Source organism: Pteropus alecto, unplaced genomic scaffold (assembly GCF_000325575.1).
Source record: "Pteropus alecto unplaced genomic scaffold, ASM32557v1 scaffold86, whole genome shotgun sequence".
NCBI classification, from domain to species: Eukaryota; Metazoa; Chordata; class Mammalia; order Chiroptera; family Pteropodidae; genus Pteropus; species Pteropus alecto.
Window position 1 is genome coordinate 30057852 of NW_006442109.1, and position 7553 is coordinate 30065404.

A 7553-nucleotide genomic window follows, 5' to 3' on the forward strand; every position below is an offset into this window, starting at 1 on the left:
TTGCACCTACCTGTAGAACCTTCTTAAACACACATACAATGTGTTGTATTGCTGACAAAATATAATTGAGTCATATAAAGAAACAAAATACTGTGAGCAGAGTAGTGTAGTTGTGATTTTCAAAAATTGTGACTAATGCTCCATAAAGTTCCTAACAAAACACAATATTCCCCTTGTGTGTTATTCACGGAGAGTTGTATCTAAATGATGGGAGCGAATGTATGTTCTGAGGGGTTATTGCCTCCCTCAAAGACTTTAAGAGTCATAGAAAGTACTAGTCTCAGTAATCTTGGCAAAAAGTTCCTGTAAAAAAATCAAATAGAAATGAGGTAACTATTCTTCATTAATGTTGATCTTGAGTGTTCTGATGCTGTTTTTCCTTAAAAATAAGTAAAAAACAAAACTGAAGCACAGAAAAAGATTGAAATTTTTTTTAAAGTATGATAGTTATATGGAAAAGGTAAAAGAGTCTAACATAGTAATTGGAATAATTGGACTTCAACAAGGAGACCACTGAGAAAACGTGGCAGAGGCAAGAAGTTTTTGAGAAAAGGTATCAAGCCATTGATTTAAAAGCTCTACTAACCCTAAACAAGATAAATAAAATCACAATTTAAGAAAATATTAGTAAAACTGCTGAAAACAAAAGATAAAAGGGAAATCTTAAAATCGGAGAAAAAATATTCAAACTTCAACAATATCATAAGCTGACTTCTCAAGTGAAACAATGAAAACAAGAAAATGGAATTACATCTTTAACATGAATAACTCTAAATCCAGAATTTTATACATGGTGGAAATATTCTTAAGAAATGAAGAAAAATAAAGACATTTTTAGATATACAAAAACTGATATACATTGTATCCAGCAGACCCACATGAGAAGAAATATTAGTTTCTTCAATAAAAAGAAAATGATCCCACAATAAAGCAAAAGGAAATGAATAGTACCACTAGAAAGGGTAAATATGTGAGTAAAATTCAATGTTATTATTGTTCAAAACAGTAATAGTAATGTCTTGCGAAATTTAAAAAATAAAGAGAATTCAAGAGGGGAGGATAACAAAGAGTTAAAGAATTATAACGTTCTTCTAATGTCTATGAAGTGGTAAAAGAATGAATTTATAGTAGAAAATAAAAGTTGTATGTCACCTTCATTACAATATTCACTAAAGAAATAATCATGTTGTATAACTAACAACTAAAGGGAAAATAGAAAAATATTTTTAAAACACTTGATTAAATCTTAAAAAGGCAAAAAAAGAAAACTTAAACCATAAGATAGCCGTGTAGAAATATTAATATCAGAAAAAAATAGCTACTAATGCAAAAAGCATCAGAGAGACATAAATAGGGACATTTCATAATGATAAAAGTGTCAACATCACAGGGAGCTATAACAATCCTAAATGTCAGCTTAATAACCAGCCTCAAAATACATAAATTAAAAAACAAACTTAAAGGAGAATTAGACAAATCCAAAATTATAGAAGATTTTAAACACATATCTCTCACTAACTGATGTAAAAAGCAGTCAAAAAAAGTCAACATACATACATGAGACTTGGAAAACATGATCTATAAATTTGATCTAAATGATATATAGATCACTGTTCCCTAAAACTTCAGAATATACATTTTTCAATAAATAATTGGCTTCACACTGTACCTGAAAGTCTCATTACGAAGACTGAAAGCATAAAAAGTATGTTCTCTAATTACAGTAGAATTAAACTAAGAGCTGAAGATCCCAGAGCAGCCACCATGGCAATGAGGACTTCAGACTGTAGGAGCAGGGAAGGCAGCTGTCTCTACAAACCACTTAATAGCAAGAGCTATTGTTAGGGCCACTCTGGCCAGGATACAATGTATGTGTGTGGCTCTGGACAGTGTGTAAACTAAATCTAGCCAATTCAGCCCTTGCTGTATTCAGACCCACTTGTATTCACTTATATCTGGGACTTCTCCCCTGACAGGAGAGATACAAGACCAATCTAAGGTAGTGGATGCTGTGACCTCCTTAGAAGACAACAAAATGGTCAGCAACCCCAGCTGGAGTCCAAGCTATAATACAGGCCTACCATTTTCCTCCTCTATACCTATATATATTTTCCACACTCTTGGCCAGAATTTCTGTTAATCTGAGTGACAGCCATATTTGCAGAAATTATCCATTTGCAGACATAACAGGAACAAGAGCAACAAGAGGTGCCCCAGTAAGATCTCGGGTTTCAAACAAAATCCTGCCTCTGCTGTGTAGCAGCAACCTGAGATGTTCATGGCAAATAGGTATGTCTGTACAGTATTCTTTGCCTGCAAGTTCACTGGCTTATAAAGAGCCCAAGCTTGTAAAAAGACAATTGCCACAGTTGACATCCTCCCATCCTGGAAGCCGGGGTCTCCAAGCCATAAGACCCTAAAGTTTTAGAAATAGCACATTCTACAAGTGATGGAGAGGGAGCCAATGCTACTTTCTCTCCTTAGTTCCTAGGTCCATGTTTTCTAGCTCATGAGCACAACTATCATAAGTCATCTGTTGATTCAGCTCATATACCTTAACCTGGAGATCAGCACCTCAATCTGTAGGATGTTGAGCCTAAGCTTATGCCTTTCCTAAGTCTTCAATAGGCCATTACACCATTCTATCTGGACAGCTGATTCTCATAAGGTAAGACTCATAACATAGTAAGTAGCACCTGTAAATATTTTGCTGTTTCACCCATTGTCTCATCATCTTTGCCATAAAATGAGTTCCCTACTTCAAGGCAATGTTGTCATAGGTGAGACATCCTGTGAACCCTCAATTGATGAAGCTAGCAGAAAAACTATGGGCAGGAAAGGCAAACTCTTATCCAGAATCACAACCCTCTCCAAAATGGAATGTAACCAACCTTGCGCCAGGGAGCTGGCTGGAATTCTAAAGAAAAAGCCATGTTCGGCTCTGTTGCTGGCACGTTAGCATTCAGTAGTGCAATAATATACAGTACTTCCATATATTTGCCTTCCTTTCTTGCCTCACTTCATTCTTCCATCTTCCTTCCCCAAGACTACACTTACTAATAATGTGATAACACCTCAGCTTTTGCCTCAAACTGTTTTCAGGGAACCCAAGCTAGGACAATTGACAGCATTAAGTGCTCTACACTGTTTTAAACACTTTACCTGATTTACTCATTTTTAAAGTAAACTTTTAAAAGAAATTAAAAGCAAATATAAATACAGACAAGAACAGAATTAGTCAACTTTAGTGAAGGGAAACTCAGGCTGTTGAGTCAATACAGAAGTCATCCTTGCCACCATAGCCTCTCTGTTCTGGGCCTTTTAGGAAAGCTCTGAGGTGGCTGAGGATAGAGTCTGGCTGACATTCATGGGCTGGATCAACTTGTCCTCCTATTGTTGAATGTATCTTCTGCACTAGATACATTCTCATCGGCCTTAAGATGAAACACAAAGATCCATCTTTTGGGCCCATTCCTTTATATTTAACCATGGACCTCCCCCCTAGACCTTCTAATTTTCCATCCAAGCCATTTGCTTTCCCAAGAGTCAATGTATATCCATACCTCCAACAAGGTGAACTGCAAGAAAAAACTGTCCTATGACAGTCCCTGGGCTGGGGAAGAGAGAGGATATTTATCTGCTTAGCTCCCTCTGTATTTTCCCCACTGGCCCAAAATTTCCCTGCTCTTTAGGTTGTGTCATTTTCCCCTTTGACAGGTTATCTAGGTGCCAGATCCCACATCCCAAGTCTGAGTTTTCTCCAAGTGCAGAAAGGACAGAAGGAGCCCCAAACTCCACATGTGTATGGCTGTGTGACAATGACAAAGGAGGAGGATTTAAAACTATTAGGGCAAGAAACAAGTAAGCCTCAGACAGAGGCCCAAGAGGAGTCAAGTAGTTGTAGCAGTGGGTGAAGTGAAACCAGTAGCTAACAGTCCAGGAAGAAATCTGAGAAGGCACATAAAATCTGTGTCCAACATACACATGACTCAAAAGGCCATGCCTGATCTGGCTTTTGCATACCCCTCCAAACTCGTCTACAAACACTCTCCACATTGTTCACTATACAGGCCTCTAATCTGTTCCTCCGTTGCGCTGTGTCCCACATTTCTCGAGTGCTCAGAAAATATTTGTGGAATGCAATGTCATGCAATTCAAACTTAGTATCCAAGTATACATTGTTTTGGATTCTGTGAATATTCTAAAACTTGTAGCCTTAATATTACCTGTTATCGGGAGGTATCAACTTCTGTGGCAATTTCTAGATTCCTTCAAGTAGACATCAGTAATAGTGCAAGACACTATTAAGCAGTTACTGATTGTTTGATTAGAAGAATGATGGTCCTTGTACCCAGGATCGACTACCTAATGTGCAGGTCCCAGTACAAAATGAAAAGGTTTAAAATTAAGAATTTCAAGATAGCAACAACAGAGCATTAAACCAAGCATGGAGCTCTGCTAAGAGCAGGTTTGCAGCTGCACAGGTCACATGCCCATAAAGCTGGCCCTCCTTGTACCCACCAAAAGGCCAAGAAGAATTTGTGACTTCCAGCATTGAATTATAGGAGGCGCTATGGTAAAACTGTACTCTTTATCCTTCCCAGACTATATTATATGTATAGAAAACCCAAAGAGAGTTTCTACTGGGCATTATACAAACTAGAGAAAACAGTCAGTAGCCATTCTCTCTTCTTAACATAAGCTCTTTGGGCCCATGAACAACAGAAGCAAGATTCTTGAAAGGTAGAAGTGTGAGACTATATCCTTGACCAATATACAGTTACTATGTCTGGAGGCTGGCAGTTCTGCTTGTTCACTGATACTGCCTGTAATGTGATAATGTCCCAGTGGAACTGAGCCAGACTTCAACTCGGCAGCTGGAACATCCTATACTAAATGGCCTTCTGAATGGACTTATCTAGGACTAAATATTCTGTTTGAAATAATGCTATCCTCATTTGTAAGATTTCTTACTCAAGCTGGAAAAAGACATTACTTTGAATCCCAGAGACAAGAGGGTGGCCCCATAAACTGACGCAATGTTACATGTGGTATGGAGATAAATTAACTGCTGTAACAAACTCAAAATCTCAGTAGAATAAAATACAATTGTGTCTAGCTCATGTCATAGTCTGATGAGGTATTTGGTGGGAGGGTATGTCATACTGTAGTTCCGCAGATGGTCATAACAATGACATCAATATCATATGCTCTTTGGCAACATGACTTTGCCACTCTCCCTTCAGGAAGTAGTTTCCCTGTTAAATCAAAGCAGGCCTAGCAACTACTTCAATCTACAGAATATGGTGGAAATGATGCTGTGCCAATCTAGGTATAGTCAGTTCTTAATTGGCTGGCTACTTCCATTTCCTGCCTCTTTGAATGCCCTCTGATGGGATGCTTCCTCTTGGAACCAGGCACCAGGCTGGGAGAATCTAGAGCTATGTGGAGAAGCCACATGTAGGCACTCCAGTTGACAGTCCCAGCTGGATTTCCAGCAGACAGCCAGCATCATCTGCCAATATAAGTGGACTTCTTTTGGTCATCCATCCCAGTTGATCCATCAAATAACTACAATCCTATCCAAAATGGCCTGCAATTGCATGAGAGATCTCATGTGGTAAAAACCAGTTAAGCTTAGACAAGTCACAGAATCATAAGAGATAATAATACAGTTATTTAAGCCACTAAGTTTTGAGGTGGTTTATTAGGCAGCATTTGGGGACTTAAGATCCTTCCTGTGACTGCCATTTTGACACGTGGCAACCAAAGTCAGCATATAAAAAGAAAATGAGAGAATAGAGGATTATACAAAGAATTTTGTGGTAATTCTAAAAGAAAGCACAACACTTTCTGCCCACACTGCACAGATTAAATTACCCCCACATTACCCCAATCTATCTGCAGGGAAGCTAGGATATATAGTCCTTTTGTGTGCCTAGAAGAAAGAATAAATGGTTGGTGAAGACATCACAATTTTTACTACCACAATATATTTTTTAAAAGACTTATCTCCCAGTTAGAAACATCTGGCAGGGAGTATCTGAGTCCCTTGATCCCACTTGCTGGCTACATATACTCTCTCATTATTGGCTCTTTCCTGGAAATTTTGTTTTTTCTAGCACTAGAGATTATAATATTGGCCTGTGCTGTTGCATCACCCTCCAGATCTCAGAATTCTGTTGCTTAGAAATATACTAAGTTGCAACAAAATAAAAATAAAAACAAATCAACAACAAAAACTTACCTCATATTGGAAACCAAAAGAAAAACGCCTTCTTAGCAATAGGCTAGAGTCCTTTATATAATAAATCTTTCTGGAGAAAAAGCAGAATACACTTCCATTAATGCCCAGGCAGAGAAACAGTCCATCAAATACTACAAACAACCAAGGTGACAAGTTGGCTCAGAAAGAAAAATTTCCAGAAAATAAGCTTAAAAATATAGAAATATGTGACTTAAATGACAGAGAATTTGGGATGGTACTTCTGAAAAAGCTCAATGAGATTTAAAATAACTCATATCAACAATTTCAGAAATTGAAAAACAACTAGATCAGCCGAATGAGGTTTTTAGGAAGGAGATTGAAACCCTCAAAAAGAACCAAATAGAACTTCTGGAGATGAAGAACACACTAAAAGAGATGAAAAATGAAACAGCAAACTTGAGAACAAGAGTTGGCCAAATGGAGAAAAGGATCAGTGATATAGAATACAGAAATCTAGAAATAAATCAGAAGGAAGACAAGAGAAACCAAAGAATGAAAAATAATGAGAGACAAATACAAGAACTAGCTGATACCATTAGGAAAGGAAACATAAGAAAAATGGGCATTCTTGAAGGAGAGGAAAAGATGCATGGATTAGAAAGCATTTTTGGACAGATAGTTAAGGAGAATTTTCCAAATCTAAGGAATGAGCTGGAGCGTGGAATTCAAGAAGTCGACAGAACACTCGATTATCTCAACCCAAAAAGGCCTTCTCCAAGACACATTGTATTAAAATTATCAAAAATCAATGACAAAAAAAGAATTCCCAGGGAAGCCAGGGAAAAGAAGATGATAACCTATAAAGGAAAACTCATTAGATTATCGTCGGACAAACCTTATAAGCACAAACCTTGTAAGCCAGAAAGGAGCGGAATCAAATATTCAAACTATTAAATGGAAGGAACTACCAACCAAAACAATGTATTCAGCTAAGCTCTCCTTTAGATATGAAGGAGAAATAAAGACCTTTCCAAGCATACAAAAATTGAGATAATTCTCCACTACGAAGCCTGAGTTATAGAAAATACTGAAAGGAGTCACTTCACCTAAAACAAAATGACAAAAAAATACATAATTACTAGTAAGGTGACTAGCAGGCAGATAGATGCAGAGGAGTGCAATCTTTATTAATAACAGGGCATTATAAGCTTAAACAATAGGAGATTTGCTATTGCAAGATAGTAATGAACATTCAGCATACATAGGGACAAACTGAGAACGATGACTGAAAAGAGGAGATTCAAAGATCCAAGGCACGTGCAAAAGAAAATGGACTACTATATAT